Below are 21,258 nucleotides of genomic sequence, written 5' to 3'. Positions count from 1 at the left end.
CTGCATTATTGGCTTCGCTGGTTTTGAGCCTTTCAGACTTGGACTGACTTTTTTCATAACCCAGCCTGTAGATGGTCCAGCGTAGGACTTGGCCTTTGTAACTGTGTGAGCCAATTCTCCCTAATAAACTCCCATATATATATATCCTATTGGTTCTGTCTCTCTGGAGAACCCCAACTAATACAAAGCCTTTCTTTTTTTTTTTTTTTTTTGAGACGGAGTCTCGCTCTGTCGCCCAGGCTGGAGTGCAGTGGCCGGATCTCAGCTCACTGCAAGCTCCGCCTCCCGGGTTCACGCCATTCTCCGGCCTCAGCCTCCCGAGTAGCTGGGACTACAGGCGCCCGCCACCTCGCCCGGCTAGTTTTTTGTATTTCTTATTAGAGACGGGGTTTCACCGTGTTAGCCACGATGGTCTCGATCTCCTGACCTCGTGATCCACCTGTCTCGGCCTCCCAAAGTGCTGGGATTACAGGCTTGAGCCACCGCGCCCGGCCTACAAAGCCTTTCTTATAGTCTCCCATGCATGCTCCTCATTCCTGACATAGGGACATCATCTAGTCTTCACCCCTAGGGAAACTCACCCATGGCTTCATGGCAGGAGGGCACACTGTTTCCCACGAGGCTGGTGGACTCCAGTCCAGCATGGGCATCCTTAGCCCTGCACCCAGTCCTGAACCTGAACAGACACAGGAGACAGTGCTGCACATCAGGAGGCTGGGGGTGCATCCTGGGAGATGCCTTCGGGCCAACTTCCCTGGAACTTTCCAGTTGCCATGGTGACAGTCAAAATCATGGTGATATTTCAGGTGGTTGGCAAGACACAGAATGTGGGACAGCATGCTGCAGGCTGATGTCCCTCTGATTCAGTGTCTGTGGCTTGGTGCTGGGAAGGGTGGGCTTGAGGAGAGGATCATGCAGGGCTGGAGAGGATTCTCCTGGGCCAAGCAGACAGCTTTGCCCGGAACTGTGCCAGTTAAACCTGGCATCTCTCCTGGTGTGTGTAATGCCATGGCAGTGACGCTGCTGAGTGGCAGTTTGTGACATTAGGCAGGAGGTTGATTTATTATGGTTTGTAACAGGTCATCCAGGAACAGCGGCCATTGTTTTAATGAAAAATCCACATGGCTGATGATGGAGAGAAACGTAAATCGCCTTGGAGGACAGCATGGGCCTTAGGAGTGACCCAGTCCAGTGAGATTCTTACCAGCTGCCACGTGCCCACCTGTGCAATGTGCATTCGGAGCTACTTGTAAGAAATGCTGCTGGGCACAGTGGCTCACGTCTGTAATCCCAGCACTTTGGGAGGCAGAGGTGGTCAGATCACCTGAGGTCAGGAGTTCGAGATCAGCCTGGGCAATATGGTGAAATCCCATCTCTACGAAAAATACAAAATTAGCTAGGCGTGGTGGCACATGCCTGTAATCCCAGCTACTCAGGAAGCTGAGGCAGGAGAACTGCTTGAACCTGGGAGGCGGAGGATGCAGTGAGCCAAGATCGCACCACTGCACTCCAGCCTGGGCAACAAGAATAAAATCTCCATCTCACCAAAAAAAAAAAAAAAAAAAAAAAAAAAGAAATACCTTCTACTAGTTACCTGTGTCCTTATTTTTGATGCCATAGCTAGATTGGCCTCTGTTTTGTAATGTTTACCCATTGTAGTTTAATAATGTTAAAAATAATATTTCTAAACTAGAAAATAAGAAACTCATAGAGGAATATTCAGAACCACTCATGATTTCCATCCAGGTGTCGAACGCCAGGCCCCAGATCTTGCCCCGCTCTACCCTCCACCGCCGGGATGCTAAAGCTGTGTTTTCTGCTCACGTGGGAAGGGGGACCCAGAGTATGTGGGGAGGGGCCAGCAAGGGCAGAGTCTATGAGGGGCTTATGTCGGATTTGAGGTGGGGCTTGGCGAGGATGGGGTCACGGTCTGGGCTGATGGGGCAGCCAGGTGAAGAGTTGAAGGGAGGGACGCGCAGCCTCCCAGGGGCCAGTCGTCGGTGGAAGTTTTCCATGGAAGGGTTGATGACTCTTTCGGGAAGTTCCTGTCATAAATAATTAAGCTGCTTGCTTGCACCAGAGTCTGCGGAAGGAGCTGTGATGCCAACAGCAGGGGGCAGAGAGCCAGCCCTGCCTGCAGACGAGGGTGTAGAGGTGTCTGTGTGGTGGGGGCTGGATGGCTCCGGCTCTCACAGGACATAGATGAACACATGGTAACCTAATAACTTTGCATGTGTTAGCTCAGGTCGTAATTTATGACAGCTGAAATGGACAGCACTAAAAAGGACATGGGAGATGGAAAAACCATTGCCTTTTGCATGCCACCCTCCCGCTCACATAGTTCCAGGGTGTATGTGCCTACACGCACATGGAGAGCTGTGTGTGAGACTGTGTGTACGTGTATATAGGGCTGTGTGTGTGTATGTGTAGGGCTGTGTGTGTGCGTGTGTAGGGCTGTGTTCGTGTAGGACTGTGTGTGTGTATGTGTGTAGGGCAGTGTGTGTGTGTATGTGTGTAGGACTGTGTGTGTATGTGTGTAGGGCAGTGTGTGTGTGTGTGCGTGTGTGTAGAACTGTGTGTGTATGTGTGTAGGCCTATGTGTGTGTATGTAGGGTTGTGTGTGTGTGTGTGTGTGTAGGGTTGTGTGCTTGGTGTGTGTTTAGGGCTGTGTGTGTGTGTGTAGGGCTGTGTGTGTATGTGTGTAGGGCGGGGTGTGTGTGTGTGTGTAGAGTTGTGTGTGTGTGTGCATGTGTGTAGGCCTGTGTGTTTGGTGTGTGTTTAGGGCTGTGAGTGTACACGTGTGTAAGGCTGTGTGTGTGTAGGACCCTGTGCGTGTCTGCGTTTTATTGGGGTTGTGGGTGGAAATAAGTGCAGAATATTTAATCAAGGCAGTGAGTTCTAATTTCCTTTTTAGATGAAAAATTGCAATCTTTACCTTGTCAGGCAAGTGGAAATGTGATAAATGTCCCAGTTTCCGTGCAACTGTTTTTCTGTTGACAGCTGTCAAGTTCCACCAGGCACACTTGGGGCTGCACTGGCATTCTGGCCTTGCCTCACCTTGCCCTCAGGTATAGGATGTGCTCATGGTGCCCCATGGCAGCGAGGAGACACTGCCCTGCTTCGCACCCTGTGAGTCCCTAGGGACCCCTTGTTGTCCCAGCCCTGTGGACACCCACACCTGCCAGGGGATCACAAATGGCCAGCAGGTGAGGAGAGGCACCAATTGTCCCTCAGCTGCCAGAAAAGAAAGTCCTTGAAGCAGGGCACCACCTCCAGGGGCTGAGGATGTCATAAAGTGGTTGACTTTAAAGAACTCAAAGACAGGTGCAGGGTCTTGAGGAGGTCTGAAGTCCCAAGTGGGGCCGAGAGGAAGGGGTAGAGAGTGGGAGATAGCAGGTCTGGGAGATAACGTTGGGGCCCCATGAAGCAGGCCCGACGAGCGTGCAGGAAGGAGAGGGCTCTCAGTTGTGGAGGAATCCACATACAATTTTCAAGACATTATTATTTATCCCATTTGGTGCTACAATTCAGAAGAAGGAATTAAAGAATCGCAAGCAAAATAAAACAAACTACTCAATCATCTGAGTAAAGTCCTCAGTGCATGATGTGATTTCATCAGAGAGAAGGTGATTTTGAAAGACGGGTTTCAGAGTGAACAAATAGGAAAAGAAAAGGGGATCCTGGCACTGGTGTGAGCTAAGTTGCTTGGGTGCATCTGTAGCAAATGGATTTTAAAATACAGGCATTTAACATAATACTGGACAGTAAGATGTAATGGCATCAAAAGGTATCCGTGGCATAATACTACATGAAAATATGGAAGGTGGAGCCCACATCGCCCCTCACATATGTAGGTGTGTCTACATGCAGAAAAAAGACAGGAAGGAAGTGGGCAAACTTGCTAGAAACAGTTAGATGTGGGAGGCAGGAACACAAAGTGGTCTCCTTTTTTTTCTCTCTGTTCTTTTTCTTTTGGTTTTGCTTCTCTGTGTTTGCCTTTTGCTTTTTTTTTTTTTTTACAATGAATATATATATGTAAAACTATGTAAAACAACACATATATACATATGTGTATGTGCATGTTGTAAATAAGGAAAGCAATATAAGAAAAGACGTTTGGGAAATGTCTACTGTATGTTGACTTACGCATGGTCCAGGGCCGTATCAGTTACCTTATCTAACGTGTTCAACAGTTCTCTGAAAACTGGTAACTATTCTTATCAGTGTGTAGGCCCCAGGCTTAGAGGTTTGAGAGGTCTCTCCCCAGGCTCAGAGGCTCGAGCTGTCTGTCCCCAGGCAACGAGCGTATAGGTGGCGGGCCTCCTCTCCTTGTCGGGTTGCGTTTGTTTCACTGCCCCTCCACCATGAAGGCAGGGCGTGGCCTGGCAGCCTTTCCTCCGCCCTGGCCCAGGTCAGTGGGGAGAGCTCATCTCAGTTCTGTGATCACTTCTGCGCCCCGGACTGCCTGATTATCCAATTAATCTGGAAGCCGAGTGCCCTGCAGGCTGTGCCTCCCCATGTGGGTTTCAGAAGGCTCATGGAGTCTCTGTAGAGAACATCAGCAAGTGACTAGCAAGACCTTCTATGCAGGAAGGTGACGCTGATGGCCGCTGGGCCTTTGCCTTGGCTCAGTATGCCTGCTGGAAGGGCGTCTGGGGACTGTTCCCGGTGAGGTCCCCAACCAGGAGAAAGCTCTTTAGAGGTGCTGCTATGTCAAGGGCAGGACAGGCTTTTGCAGAGTGCTGAGCCATAATCCAGGTACTCCTGTCTTCAGAGCCCAGGAGAAGCCCAGGTACTTTTGTTGTAAATAAGTGACATTTGATCAAGACCAGAAAGACACATGTCGTTGGGTTGTGCCTGGCAACCAGATTCCTCCAGGCTGTTACTCAGGGCCGGCTGTTCTTTATTATGGGTTTCATCATGTTGGGGGGCGGAGGGGAAATGCAATTCCTGCTCTCCTAAAAGCACACAGTGTGTTTCCATGCCCTGATGTCATTTATCATCTATGGCAGGAAAAATAACTTGGGCATACCTTTTTACTTGGTCCCTAACATTGCAGTGGCTCATGACCAAGATGAAAACTGGCTCTCAACCTTCATGCTCAGAGCATTCCACATGGACACCTGTTTTTGCCCTTGAACTATGAATTTCATAGTTAGTAGAGGCGTCTCAGAGCCCTCTGGGGAGTGGTCATTAACAGGGATGGGCCATTTGGAACCAAGTGAGACCATCTTGCTAAATTCAGTCAGCACCAAGCACCAAGATGCACAGGACCTTGCGCAGGTAGCTGCAGGGACCTGACAGGAGCAGCCCCTCGCCTGCAGCCATTGTGAGTCCAAGGGAGCTGGGACTCCTCAAGTAACCAGGAGCTACCAGGTTGGGCCCAGGTGGCTGCTGCTGTTGCCTGAGGGCCTTCCTTACCTTCTCCTAGACATGAAGCTCTTCTGAGGCAGAGGTCTTAGATTTTCCTGTCTCATCCCACAAGACACTTTCCTGAGTGTAGTAGGTGTGCAAAAACACCCTCAGTATCCCCACTGCCTGTACACACTGCTCCTTTTAAAGCAATCCCCCCTCCACAGCCCTGCGAGCCTGTTTGTTGTGCCCAGGCTGCAGGCACAGTAAGTCCGGTCTCTCCTGGCTTAGTGTTATTACGACACATTGATGTAACACTGAGCGTCTGGCAGTAGCCTCCTGAGGAGTAGAGTCACCTGTAAAATAAGGGAAAACTGCCCTGAGACTCACTGGCAAGCCTGGAGCACTGCCTTCCTCATCCCTGGGGTAATGCGCTTTGCAGGCAGAGCTGAGCCTTGGTCTCCTTTCCAGTCTCTTGGCAAATTCCTGAACAATTGTCATTTCCAGTTCTCGCATCCTTAAATGGCAACGATGCTATATTTGCCACATGGAGGGCCCAGATGCATGCATGGGCCTACGTCCAGGTGCATACATGGGCCTGTGTTCAGGTGCATACGTGGGCCTGTGTTCAGGTGCATATGTGGGCCTCTGTCCAGTTGCATACGTGGGCCTGTTTCCAGACGCATAGGTGGGCCAGACGCATAGGTGGGCCTATGTCCAGACGCATAGGTGGGCCTATGTCCAGGTGCATGCATGGACCTGTGTCCAGCGGGGCTTCCTCTGTGCACACTCTCCCACTTAGGCTTGCTGGTCCCTTCTACACTCTAAAGGGTAAGTGTGGGGCCCCGAGAAGAGCAGGGCCTGGTGCCAGGGAAAGCTTTAGGGGATAGGGTCCTGTGGAGAGCTGTGGTCAGAGATGGCTGAGTGACTGGGTGGCGACGATTTTAGGCTCGGTTCCACCAACTGGGGTGCTCCCTCGCATGCCTGTTGGGGAGCCTGAGCCTCAGTGTGTGCAGCGGGGGTGATGGGCATGGGGGTGAGGGCTTCCCCAAGCAAGCAGGGAAGGTGCAGGGATGACCCAGTGTCTGCAGGTCACCAGCAGAAGGAGGGGCTCCATAGTCACAAGCCCTTTTTGTTGGCAGGGCCCTGGCTTTCTAAGGTTCTCAGTGCCTCACAGCGGCTGGGGTTGAAGTGGGTTGTCAAGTGAGGCAGATGTTTACCTGGTAATGAAAGCCAGGTGGGTGGGGCAGGGTGGCTCCTTCCCCTGTCTTGCCTGCCAATGCCAGGCAGCTGCCTGTCCTTGTCACCTATCCCCCTTCCTTCCTTGGCTGCCTCTCCTTGCTCTGGTGGACCACAGGGGTGGGCGTCGGCATGCGGGAGCTGGTGTCGGGGGGACAGAGGCTGGTTAGACAGCGTGCTGGGGGAGAAAAATGAGGAAGTGCTGTGTTGGTCCCCAGTCCTCTTAGCTGCTGGGGTTGAGGTAAGGCCTGAGGTCACTTTAAGGGGCCTCCATTGCCCCCTCAGTAACCAGAAAGGATGATGTCTTAGAAGGAAGGGCAGTGCCACTGCACCACGCCCTGCTCAGGACCTGGGTCACCAGTTTCTCTCCCTCCTCTTTGCTCTGCCATGGTCACTGCAGTGCCTCACCACCACGTTGCCCTTTAGAGTACATGCATGATGCAGCCAGTGTGTGTGCACATGGGCATGTGTGTGTGCCTGCATGTGCTGTGTGCCTGTTTGCGTTTGTGCATGTGTGTATGAGCATGCACACATGTGGGCCTATGTCCATGTGTGCTCACATGTATACATACACATGTGTGCACATGCCTCTGCATGTGTGTGTGTGTGTGTGTGTGCATGCATGTCTGTGGGTATATGTGCTTGCATATGTGTGCCTGTGTCTGTTGGGGAAGAGCTTGATTCTCCTTTTTCTGTGAAAACATAAACTTCGTGTCCTCAAGCCTCCCAGGAGACGGATTTCCCAGAGTGGCCCCTTGGCTGACACGTGCATCTCAAGTATGTCTTGCCAGGCTCCCTCATTTGAGCTGTGAAAATGAGGTTTAAAGGACGAGACCCACATGAGGGCAGTGGCAGCACCCCTGCAGTATGGGTGCCTGGGAGGGTGTCCTCTGCCCCATCCCTGCCCCTGAGGGCTGCCTTCCCGGGGTCTTCCCTGGGGCTGCCTGATATGCAGACAGCTCTGCTCAAATGCTCCTGGGCGTCCTGCACTCCCTGAGTTGATTTGCTTAGTGTTTTTTTTTTTTAAAACTAATGTTTATTTTCACCAAGGTAATGGATGCACAGAGCTAAAAAAGCCAAATGGAACCAGAGACTTGGGAGGAGAACAAGCAGGCCCTGGCCCACTCCTGCAGTTTAACTCCTCCTGAGAATGAGCCTGAAGACACCCTCAGGGTGGCAGAGTGTGGCCCCCGAGCTTAGTGTGGACGGTCTCTGATTCTGTCCCTGGATCAAAGTGTCCCTTCTATGTCTGACTCACCCCGAGCACCATGCTATGATCACACTGTGAGATTCGCCCAGGTGCTCGTGAGCATGGTCCATCCATTCTTATTGCCACATGGGATTCCATTGTGTAATATGCCATGTGCATGATGTAAGTGTCACTTAAATATATCTAGATATGTATAATAATATATTTATGTACTGTACAACACAATGTAATGATGTAGCTGTGTAATATATCATATATTCTATATAATATATAATTTATTCATGCGTATATTGTGCATAATTGTATACATGGTTTATATATAATTAATCATATATAATTTACCTAATATGTGATTATATTTAATTATGTATTTCAATATATCTTATCTATTCTGCTGAGGGTGGAACTTGAATTGCTCCAGTTTGTAGCCATTATGCACAGTGGTACTCTGCACAGCCTCACACAAGTCTTTTACAAGAAATTTATTATGAGGAACTGGCTTGCACAATTATGGGGGTTGATAAATCCCACAATCTGTCATCTGCAAGCTGGTGACCCAGGAAAGCTGATGGTATGGTTTGAGGGCCTGAGAGCTGATGGTGTAGATTCCAGAAAGAATTTCAGAAGAATTTCAGAAGATTCTGAAGGCCTGAGAGCCGGGAGCACTGAAAACAGGAGAAGATCAATGTCCCAGCTCAAACAGGCAGAGCAAATTCAACCCTCCTCCACCTTTTTGTTCCATTTGGGCTTTCAATGGATTGGATGCCGCCCACCCACACTGGGGAGGGTCACTTGCCTTCCTCAGTCCATCAATTTCAATACTCTTCCAGACACCCTCACAGACACACCTGGAAATAATACCTGACCACATATCTGGGCACCCCGAGGTTCGATCAAGTGGACCCATAAAAATACCCATTGCAAGCCAGGCGTGGTGGCTCACACCTGTAATTCCAGCACTTTGGGAGGCCGAGGCAGGTGGATCACGAGGTCAGGAGATCAAGACCATCCTGGCTAACATGGTGAAACCCCGTCTCTACTAAAAATACAAAAAATTAGCTGGGCGCAGTGGCGGGCGCCTGTAGTCCCAGCTGCTTGGGAGGCTGAGGCAGGAGAATGGCATGAGCCCAGGAGGCAGAGCTTGCAATGAGCCAAGATAGCGCCACTGTACTCCAGCCTGGGCGACAGAGTGAGGCTCCATCTCAAAAAACCAACAAACCAACGAACCAAACAAAAAAACCCATTGCACTATCCAAATATTTTGCCCATTTTTCTGTCAGCACATCTGCCTTTTCTTACTGACTTGCAGGAGTTCCTCACATATTTGAATCCACGTCCTTGGTTGGGTATAGGTAGGTTTTTATCTTTTCGTCTTGTGTGCTTATTTTAGGGACATTTGGAGAGGGAGCCAATGGTTATCCTACGACTTTTAACTGGAAGTCTATCTTAACATGCTAAGATTTTGAGAGCCCCTCTTCACACCTGCCAGCCTTGACACCACAGAAGGGAGAAGCTGGGGCTTCCTTTCTCGGCTAGAGTTGTCTTGCTTCTCTCGCGGAAGGTCATCTTACCCTTTCCCATCTCTCACTGTGCAGGGGGTGGCTGCTGCCTTTGTCCTTGGAGCCCATCTTCCCAGACACCTGAAGACCCTCTGCTTGACAGCAGACCCTGCTGGAGGTGAGCCCTGCCTCCTTCTCACCCGGTGGTGCGAATGTGAGGAGGGACTTCCTGAATGCCCTTACTGTGCCCGAGAGACAAGACTGGCGTCAATTACTCACATACTTAAACAAACAGGTCATTTCAAAGGATCATTGATTTGTGGTCTCATTTCTTTCTATGAAACCCAGCACGCCAATGTTGCTGGGGCCCCTCCCCAAATCCCTGCAACCTGCCTGGGTTCTGCAGCTACAGCAGCTGGGCAGCATTGCATCTCAGCACTGCAGCAGCCTCTTTGCTTTGAGAGCTTTCCTGGTCCCCAGGGACGTCCCATACAGGCTGGTGTGACAGAGAAGTGCAGGGCAGTTTGCAACCCTGGGCAGGCTGCCTTGTCTCCCACAGGGACAATTCAGTGGAGTGCTCCGTGCAGGTCCTCAGAGTATCTGTGGTAGGACTGAGTCCAATCACCCACAGTCACCTGCCCGTGAATGCATCCTGGAAGCCATTCACCTCTCCCTGGCTCAGCCCCCTAATCCCTCACTTGTGCTTCTTGGACCCACCTTCCAAAAAGCTACCTGCATCAGGCCTGCTTTTGGAGGACTGCAGACTAAGACACCGGTTTCATTCCAGGAAGGATTTAAGGAAGTTCACAAAATATGTGTAACACATAATTTTTCATGAGGCAATATGGAGAAAACCACGGACTTGTGTTTTGATATCCTTCTCTCAAATTACAGCTACATACGGCCAACACTTCCCAGATCCGCAAAAAATGTGTGAATGCATGTGTGTGATAGTGAAGAATTTAAAAAAAATAAGCCAAAAAGCTCTTTCAGTAGTGAAGATGGGGACAGAAGGCTCAGTTGGCCCTGTTTGATGTGTGTGTTTCCAGTGTGTCTGACGATGGAGAGAGAAATGGGCACAAATCCATCCCAAGCGAAGAGACAATTCTATTGTTGGTGTAAGCCTTGAGCGTCCCAAGAGCAAGACAGTGCTGGCCCATGCTCTGCAATGTGTGTGACAACCACTGTCCCTGCTCTGAAAGCAGAACTGATGGGGCCTGTGAGTTGAGTCAGGTGACAGGCTGGCTGCACTGCCCAGACCTCAACCTGCCCCAGCCTCCCAGGGCACCTGCTAAGGCCAAGCCATTAATACCTGTTTGTTAAAACGGGGCCAGACAGGAGGCAGGTGCACAGGGCATGACAGGCTCCCACCATCGCTGGCCGCCCATCTGAGGCAGTGTTTGCTCCTGTTCACGCGCTGGAAAACACGCTGTGCCTGGAAATCCCTCTGCATGCCTCAGCCAGCTGAAGAGGCGCTGGAGCCCTCAGGCCTTGCTGTAAGAAATCCCTGTGGAGGCGGCACGTCTGCCTGCCTTCCTGTCCTCAGCAACCAAAATGGAACAACACAGAGGATGATCATGCAGTGTGGACAAGTCTGCTTCTCTCCCAACAGATTTCCCTGTGTCAGGACAGATGCCAACATGCGGCCAATGCACTTCTAGGTCGGGTACCTTGGGACGAAAATACAGCTGCCAGACCCTCTGGAGAAGAGGTGGGGGCATGGCCACCTGGGATGGCGAGCCACACGGGACGGTCGTGAGAGAGGCTGGGAGTGCTCATGATCGTCAGGGAGCGGCAACTCCCAGAGCAGAACCGTCAAGTCCCCTGCTCCTCCCATGGTGAGAAGATCGGGCGGTCGAGGAACAAAAACCGATGCATGTATGCACACACACAGACTCCACACCAACTGCAACAGCCGCTCCCCATAGAAATGGGTTGGCAGTGAGCCGGAAGGGCCCATGTTCACTTCTCCTGTGGGCACACTTACTTCTGCATTATTTGAAAGCTTTATCCATAAAGAACAGCTTCTGCCTCTGATAGTGGTGGATGCAGTAATTTAGATCAACCGTCCTACAGAGGAGAACTAGAAAAGCTCACACAATATATAATACAGTGTGCTGCTCAAGGGCATGAGGGAGTGAACAGGTTGGTGAAAATTACCCAGCCAAGGTCTGGAAGAAGGTTGGAACCCAGAAAGCTCATGTAGCCCTTGGATCTGCTTTTGCACTGTGGCCTTGACTCCTGGAGTCAGCAGTAACCAGACCTGGTTAAAGGCTGGTGGGTGCAGAAAAGGAACTCCAAAAGTTCACTAAGTCAAGGGCCCCCTCCACACCTGCAGCCCAACTCTCCATCGCCTGTACGGCCCAGAACATTGCAGTCCCTGAACTAAACCGAGGCCAGCACAGAGGCACACACAAGTCCCCTCTTCAGGAAAGTGTTATGATCTTCGGCTCTGAGCATGTCTACAAGCAGGTTTTCAAATAATACCCAGTGCACAGTTAAAGATACCCAGGCACAGCAGGCAGGACTGAGGGGAAGATTCCTGGAGGACAGGATGGGAGGGGGCTGCAGAGGAGGCAGCTGGCGGCCTGCCCTTGGACTCAACTGATATCACCAGGAGAACATGCTGCTGGCTGGGCCGTGGCACATGGGGACACTGAGGGCAGTCAGCCACCTGGAGCTCCTCATGGACTGAGAGCTTCTTTCCCCACTTCCGGCCAATCCCATGCCCTTTGCTCTCACTGAGGAGAACATGAACACCGGAACTGCTGCAGCCTGTGAACATTTGAAGGCATTTTCAAGATGGAGAAAGCTCAGGGTTGCTGCTGAAGGCAGTGCCTGTGTTCCAGAAAATGCTTGGGAGAGCGAGTTGAGTCAGAGAGGGTGGCCCCTTGGCATGTGAGTGTAGGGTAACACTTCCTGCTGAAAGCGTGGAGCGTTCTCATGGAGCCTGTGAGGGTGGGCATTCGACGGGGTTTGCCAATCTCCTGAGCCAGTCAGGCTCCCAGCACACGGGGACACATTAGCATATTAACCAAGGAGGGAAAAGAGACGGGGCCGGGCTCCTCCTCGCCAGTGCAGAAGGGATTGCCACAGCTGCAGGGATAGAGCCCAGCCTGCCCCTAGCCCTGCCCCTTCCCTATCTGCCTCCTTCTCCAGATCCCACAGCTGGAAACACCTGCGCTCTGGTCACAGCTTTAGTGCACCTTAGGAAGCTTGCATGTGAGTCTGTGTCTTGGAGAACACATCCAAAGTACATTTTAAAGGTGATTGTTCAGGTTATGTCCTGTCCCAGTGACATGCAGTCCTGAGAGGCTCCTCAACTGCTTTGCTCACTGATATGCTCAAAAACCCTTGAACGCTACCTGGCCCATAGTGAGGGGTTGAATAAATGAATGAATCAATGAATAAATACATCTGCACCATCAGCCTAGATTTTACGTATTTAGTAACTTGCATTTATATGTATTTAAACATATTATTAATTTATATTTACTAATTAAACTCTATTATCTCCTCATAGGGGTGTTTTTCCGCCATAACAGACCCCCAATATTTAAAAACATTAAGATTTGATTTGGAGACTTTCTGACAATGTTACACTAAGTAATTCAACCCAAGTCTTCTGCTGAAGGCAAGTAGAAAGCCCGAAAAGGCATGTTTTAAAGTTTGCTTGAAAGCATCAGAAAGCTAGCCAGGAAGTGAAGAATTCCAAGACTGTGACGCAAAAGAAGACAGAAGTTCAGAGACACGAGCCTGGAACTTGGGTCACTTTTGCTATGGAAATGGCTGAGTGGCCCAGCAATGCATTTGACGTGCTGGAAGAATGTGGGGGGAATTTGGAGTGCCAGAGCCTAGGGGTGCCCATGGTGATCTCCTGTGCTGTGGATTAGAACCCCAAAAGGCTACACTGTTGGAGTAACAGTGAATCAGACGTAAAGACAAAACAAAACAAAAAACCAAAGCCCACTTTGAATAGACTGAGGCCTGGTGTTGAGACATCTGGAGGCTCAGAAACTATCGTTTTGAAAAAAAAAAGTTAGATAGATTGCTTGGTGGCCAGGAGCCTTACAGAAGTCATGAAAATATTTTAGGCCTCAAAGTATTTCTACAAATAACTTCAAATACAATGTCTGGTAAAGAAATTTAGTCAAACACAGGAGGAGACAAGGTAACATTAATCAGAACAAGCAGAAACAACCCAAAATAGAAATAGACCTGCAGGGGATACAGACATTAGAATTAGTATACGTATCTTCACCTTCAACCAAGGGCTTCTTGTGCCTGTACATGGCATCCTGGAGAGACAGTCCACATAAAGTGATGGGGTGCCACATCACATAAAGTATAAGACGTGAATATAGTATCATTCCATCTATCTTAACCCTGCTGTCTCTTGTGCTATTGCAATCACTTACTTTGCTGCTGGAAACTTCTGTAGAGGGTTTATTTTTCTTTTTACATTTTCCCCTTCTGCTCCTTATTTATTTTTTTTAAGAGACAGGGTCTTGCTTTGTTGCCCAGGCTGGAGAGCAGTGGTGCAATCAAAGTGAACGGCGGAGGCAGTTCACTGCAGCCTCAAACTTCTGGCCTTAAGTGGTTCTCTTGCCTTAGCCGCCAGAGTAGCTGGCACCACAGGCACACTCCATTACTCCTGGCTATTTTATTTTATTTTATTTTTGAACAGATGGGGTCTTGTCCTTTTGTCCAAAGTGGTCTCGGACTCCTGGCCTCAAGTGATCTTCCTGCCTCAGTCCCCCAAAGTCCTGAGATTACAGGTGTGACTCACTGCACCCATTCCTCTCCTTTTTCTTTCTTTCTCTCTTTTTAAACCTGTCCTTTCTTTCTTTCTTTGTCTTGCCTCCTTTACTCCTTCTCTCTTCCTAATAGGTCAGTCTACTCTTCTTTCTTTCCTAGGAAACATAGCCAGTCATGTCACCACAGTCATTGCTGTCTCAAGATTTTATTGGCCAGAGAAGTTCCCAAGCATTTCCATAAAATATCAGCTTTCAGATTATTTATCCCCAGAGAGATGGTTGCTTACTTATTTTAACTCTTCTCCGGTATATTTCCTGTCTGATTTTCTAAATCACATTTTCGTATTCCTAAATATGATTTTGCCATCTGTATTCACGGAGCACCTCCTTCTTGGGTATCACTTCAGTTATAATCAATGGCCAGTTTCCCTTTCCGTGTTTGTATCCTTGTTAAAAAGTATATTTTGAAAAGATCATAATCACTTTATAATTTATAATTATAATCATCTTATAATTTACACATGCCTTCCTTTGCTTGGACTTGACAAGTACATTATGAGATAGGTGTCATTATCTCTATTGTACAGTTGAGAAAGTTGAGGCTTATAGATAGGAAGAGGCTGTGCTCAGGGCTGCCCCGCGGCTCAGTGGTGGCATGGGATGGAAGGCTCTGCACCTCTTGTCTGTCTCTGCTACAGGTCTTTATGGTTGATGAGGAAGAAAAGTCCAAGTTTCAGTGAATCAGACTGATCCCAGGCTATAACTGTAACTGACCCATCCAGAACAAGGCAGTTCCCATCTAGAGCAAGCATTTGCCAAAAAGGCTTGATACTTGTCGATGTTTTGCACAAAAGACTCTCAGGATGTGTAGTTTTAACGTACGCTTATGGCCACATTCTTTTGTGAAGGTAGCATCAATGTCAGTTGTTTAATAATTGCCTGGGTCGGGGGGCACCGATTTGTAGGGCATGCTGATTTCTATGGAATCAATACTCCCACCGTGGTTGATACCAGGCTACCATCAGTGAACATTCCTGCAGTTGGGAGGAGATGCACAGGAACCGGTTATTGTATAGTGTCTCTATCATGCAGATATATTAGATGTAAATATTGTCAAGGGCATAGATGTTAGTAAAATAAATAGGAAGTGACAAGTTTTCAGTATTTATTACCTTTGTTCTTTTGTTCTTTTTTTTTTTTTTTTTTTTTTTTTTTAGATAGAGTCTCACTCTGCCTCCCAGGCTGGAGCACAGCGGTGCGATCTCGGCTCACTGCAACCTCCGCCTCCCAGGTTCAAGTGATTCTCCTGCCTCAGCCTCCCGAGTAGCTAGGACTACAGGTGAACGCCACCATGCCTGGCTAATTTTGTATTTATAGTAGAGACGGGGTTTTGCCATCTTGGGCAGGCTGGTCTTAAACTCCTGACCTCAGGGGATCCACCTGCCTCAGCCTCCCAAAGTGCAGGGATTACAGGTGTGAGCCACCACGCCCAGCCCCTTCGTTCTTAATATAACACATTAATTCTAAGTTTACATAATTTAACATTTAATAATGGCTGTGTTTAATAATCAGCTTGTGAGATTCTTAAAAATTCAACAATTGACTCCTGTAAACCAGTATGTGTTTGTTCCAGCACACAGTTGGACGAGTTGCTCAAACTAAGTAGATGCTGAATAAAAGACTGGTTACAAAATCCTATGCCAGTCCAGCTGGTGAAGATTTGTCATTTGGATAGTTTCTGCTGTAACACAGGAAGTAGAACTACTGAAACAGGCTTGCCCAACTGGGAAATGATGCAGAGTGAATTGTCCAGGAAGGTGCACCCAAGGCGTATGTCCCTGGTCTTGAGTCACTGAGTTTCAGGCAATAAGTGAAACCTCTGTCAGCTCCCGCCTCTGAGACTGTGACCCGTCTCTCTAATTAGAGGAGTGACATTGTGCCCCTGGGAGAACATGGGGAATGAAGATAACAGAAACAGAAATCAGAATTGAAATAGAGATCTTGAAAAAGCCATTTAAGATCCACAATATTGCCATTTCTGTAAATGTTTACTTTGCATGTACTGATTATATTTGTAATAATTATAATGTGTGGAAGTGTTCACCTGCTGTTTAAAGTGTTTAAAACATTCAAGAACAACTGATCTATTAGTCTTGTAATTTTAATGAAATCTTTAGAAGAGTTTTGAGTTGGCAATCAGTGTTTCAACGTAAGGGCATCTGGTTGAATTTCGAATGTTTTTGATTTACCAGCTATGAGAGTAGTGTGTGATTAGAGCAGCGGTTCTCAGTCTGGCTTGCACAGCAGCACAGCCTGGAGACTCATTAGAAATGCACATTCTCAGGTTCTACCTTAGACCTGCTGAGCGGGAACTCTAGGGGTGGGCCTAGCAAAAGCGTATGTGTTTTTTTTTTTTTTTTTTGATACGGAGTCCCACTCTGTTGCCCAGGCTGGAGTGCCGTGGTGTGATGTTGGCTCACTGTAACCTCTGCCTCCCAGGTTCAAGCAATTCTTCTGCCTCAGCCTCCTGAGTAGCTGGGACTACAGGTGTGTGCCACCATGTCTGGCTAATTTTTTGTATTTTTAGTAGAGACGGGATTTCACCATGTTAGCCAGGAGGGTCTCAATCTCCTGACCTCGTGATCCACCCGCCTCTGCCTCCCAAAGTGCTGGGATTACAGGCGTGAGCCACCGCGTCTGGCCAGCAAATGTGTCTTAATGAACTGCCCCAGAGGTTCCCAAGAGTGCTTATTTGAGAACCAGTGCTCGCTAGGGGGAATCTTAATCACTTAAGGAAATTGAATATTAGACAAAGTTTATATATTATATATATTATTTTTATATAGATATGCTGATATTTGGCTTTTTCACAACTATCAGCATATCTTTTCCTTCATTTTTTTTTCCACTGCTTTTATACTTAAAGAGCCTTCCCCACACTGGAATTAGTCACCTATTAGCCATATTTCTCATTTAATCATTTTTTATGGTTTGGCTAATATAAAACTTGGCTTATTTTAGTGTGTGCAATATGAGTCAGCACGTAAGTTGATTTTTTTCCCCAAATACTTAGTCAATATTCCCAACACTTCTTGCTGAATAATCCATTCCTTATTCATTTGTGTATTCTGCTGCTTTTTCCCCAAAATACAGCTTTATTGAGTTTTACTTTACATGCCATAAAATTCACCCACTTTAAGTGTACAATTCAATAAATTTTAGTAAATATATGGGGTTATGCAACCATCACTACAATCCAGTTTTAGAATATTTTCATCACCCCCCAAAACAACTTTGGAGCATTTGCCCTCAATCCTCACTGCTTCCCTGTCCCCCAGACCTGGGCAACCACTGATCTGCTTCTGTCTCTATGGATTTGATCTTTCTGGGCATTTCATATTAATGCAATCACACCATGCATGTTCTTTTGTCTCCAGCTTCTTTCACTGAGCATGTTTTTCAGCTTCAGCTATGGTGCAGCATGTGTTCAGTAGTCTTATTCTTTTTTATTGCTGAACAATGTTCTGTGTTATGGATATACCAGATTTTATTTATCCATTCATCAGCTGATGGACATTGGATTGTTTCTACCTTTTGGGTATTATGAATAATATTATGAATAATGAAGCCATGAATATTCACGTACAAATATTTGTGTGGATGAATGTTTTTATTTTTTGGGGATAGAGTCCCTGGAGTGAAATTCCTGGCTCATATGGTAAGTTTATATTTAACTTTTCAGAGAAACTACCAAACTGGTTTCCAAAGTGGCTGCACCAATTTGCATTCTTATCAGCAATGTATGATGTTTCTAGTAGCCCTGTATCCTCACCAACACTTGTTATTGTATGTCTTTTTAAAAAAGTTACACATGCTTCTTTTTTATATTTTAAATTGTTACAGATGCCAGTCTTTTTCAGGGTTACACTTTAAAAGGAACTATGATGTCAATTTCTTCTATAGCAAGGGAAATCTAAACAATAATTTCCCTATGTAATGCAATCTTTTTTTTTTTCTTTTTTTCTTTTGAGATGGAGTTTTGCTCTTGTTGCTCAGGCTGGAGTGCAATGGCGCAATCTCGGCTCACTACAACCTCCGTCTCCCAGGTTCAAGTGATTCTCCTGCCTTGGCCTCCTGAGTAGCTGGGATTACAGGCACCTGCCACCAAGCCCAACTAATTTTTTGTATTTTTAATAGATATGGGGTTTCACCATGTTGGTCAGGCTGGTCTCAAACTCTTGATCTCAGGTGATCCACCTGCCTTGGCCTCCCAAAGTGCTGGGATTATAGGCAGAAATGACCGCACATGGCCCATAATGCATTCTTATCTCAAATTCTAGTAACTTTCATGAATGCTTATTTCCCTTAAAATATAAAGGAAAATTAAATATTTATTTTCCATCCCCTGCCCAATGCTTGGAAAATAATTTGAACTCAGAGCCAAGTAAATGTTGGCTTTGTTCTTTGAGCATTGTGGTTGTGTGTGCCATTGGGCTTTTGGAGATGATGAAAGTATCATGGAACCATCAGCTGAGTCCTTGCAACCCCTTGCTCTTGAAGCTCACCAAGTCATTTTGCACATAGCGGGCTGAGCAAGGCTGTTCTCCATGTTAATTTTTCAGGGGGTTCTTCACTGAGTACTTTGCTCTGGGACCTTTATCCCAGCTTTAGAGCTACTTTCAAGGACATCTGACTGTCCCAAATGGTAAACAACTGGACCAGTTCCTAGAAGGCTGGTCTCCATGCAGAGACGTGGGTGTCTGCTGGTTCACCAACCTGGCTATTCCCAGCTCCCACGGGCTCTTCTGCTTCTGCTCAGCACCCTTTGGCCTGCTTGGTCACATTGTCCTTGAAAACACTGGGTTTTTCCACTGTGCAGAATGGAATTTTTCATTTTGTGTTGTTCCTCTCCACTGACTATTTTGCCACCTCACTGGAATAATTAGACATGAAGGAAAAGAACTTCCCTGGTCAGATGACTTTCCCTGTCACTGTGTCTTGCTGAGCTGTGTCTCCAGGACACATGGGTGTCTCATTGTGGTCTGCACAGCGCAGGGTGGAGCAGTCATGAATAGGCATGTTTGACTTTATGAGCTGACGTTTATTTCGGCAAAGTCATTGCAGAGATCAGGCAGACAGACATAAATGAGGCAAGAGGATTTTAACTGCAGGTGCTGAATCTGAGTTGCTGTGTGAGCACCTTTCCCGAGTGTAATAGGGTGGCCTGGAGAAACAGCACATTCTCCTCCGTGAGCTTCTGCAGAGCCTTTTCTTTTTTAAAAAATACAGCTCACAGGCCAGGCGCAGTGGCTCACGCCTATAATCCCTGCACTTTGGGAAGCTGAGGTGGGCGGACCACTTGAGGCCAGGATTTCGAGACCAGCCTGGCCAACATGGCAAAACCTTGTCTCTACTAAAAGCAGAAAAATTAGCTGGTGTGGGGTGGCACATGCCTATAGTCCCGGCTACTCAGAGGCTGAGGCAGAAGAATCACTTGAACCCAGCAGGTGGAGGTTGCAGTGGGCTGAGATCATGGCATTGCCCTCCAGCCTGGGTGACAGAGTGAAATCCTGTCTCCTCACAAAAAATAATAAATAAAAAATACACAGCTTACATATCATTACCATCCATTTCAAAAAACCAATCCACATAAACTATCCAAGTGGATTTTTGAAATAATTAAATATTTATGTATGTATTTTTACTTCTTTCTGTTGTGAAATATGCTACCTATTCAGAAAAGCTCAGAAAACATATGAGTTATGGCTTCATGTTATAAACCAAACCTTCATGTAAACACCGCTCAGTTCAAGAAATGAGTGGCCAGCCTGGAGAACTCTCCTGCTCTCCGGTGCCCCCTGCCTGTCGAGCTCCTCATCACCCTCCAGCTGCTCAGCTGGTCATGGTCACCCCCTCCCACTTCCCTTATCACCCTACCCTCTCAGCAGCATCTCTAAACACTACCGTTTAGTTTTGCCCATTTTGCTTTCTTCATAGTCTCTTTTGATGCATACAGCTTTTCATTTCAATGTAGTATTTATGAGAAATATTTATATCTCAGTATTTTCTTTCATGGTTAGAAAAATTTACATCCAGTTTAAGAAGTCTTTGCTGACCCCAAGGTCTTGAAAACATTTTACATTACTTTCTAAAAGTGCCCCAAAGCTCTAGGGTTTTGCCTTTTACAAATAGAGTCTCAGCGTACCTGGAATTGTGGGAGGCAGTGGCGAAAGGTCATGTCTGGTCTCAACGTTTCCACAGGACTCCTTGGAAAGATCCCACCACTTTGTGGGATTACCTTCCTTGGAAATCAGCTATCATGTTTCTGTGATGTCATTCTGAGTGTTCTAGTCTGTTCCATTGGTTGATTTTCTTTTTTATCCTTGAGCCAAGATCACATTGGCTTAATTCTTGAGCCTTTATCATAAATCGATGTCCCAGAGTAAGTCCTCCAATCTTGTTGAATGTCCTGGCTCTTTCATTTTCATGTACTTTATTAAAATCAGCTTGTCAAGTTTCACACACACACACACACACACACACACACTTGAAATTTAACTGGATCACACTGAATTTATGAATGAACTTCTAGAGAATTGACATGTTTATGACATTGAAGTTTTTCATCCACAGACATGGTATAGGTCTTCGTTTATTTAGGTCTTTTAAAAATTTCTCAGTGTTGTTTTATGTTTTGCTATATAGACTCTTGCACATCTTTCATCAAATTTATTCCCAAGCATTTGATATTTTTGATATAATCATAAATGATATATTTAAAAATAGTTGTCTGTTGCTAGTATGCAGATGTATAACTGATTTCTGAATTTTGATCTTTATCTGGGAAACTTGCTACACATACTTTTTAATTCTAACAATTTTCCCATCGACCCTCTTGGATTTTCGTCCTAGGCAATTGCACTATTCACGTTACTGATAGTTTCATTTCTTCTTTTCCAATCCTTGCACCCTTTATTCCTTTTCTTGCCCTTTTCTGGCTATGGACTTCTGCACAGTGCTGATCCGCAGTGCCAAGGGTGGCATCCATCTTCCTCCCAATCCCAGAGGAAGGGATTTCAACATTTTATCATTAAATAAACATTTATGGTTACCCTTTATCAGTTAAAGGACTTGTTCTACTTCCACGTTTCCATATTTTCTAAAAAAAAAAAAATGAATGTGTACTGAAGAGAATCACAAG

The sequence above is a fragment of the Papio anubis genome, chromosome 13 (genome assembly GCF_008728515.1).
Source record: "Papio anubis isolate 15944 chromosome 13, Panubis1.0, whole genome shotgun sequence".
Lineage (NCBI taxonomy): Eukaryota > Metazoa > Chordata > Mammalia > Primates > Cercopithecidae > Papio > Papio anubis.
This window is presented reverse-complemented; position numbering follows the sequence as displayed.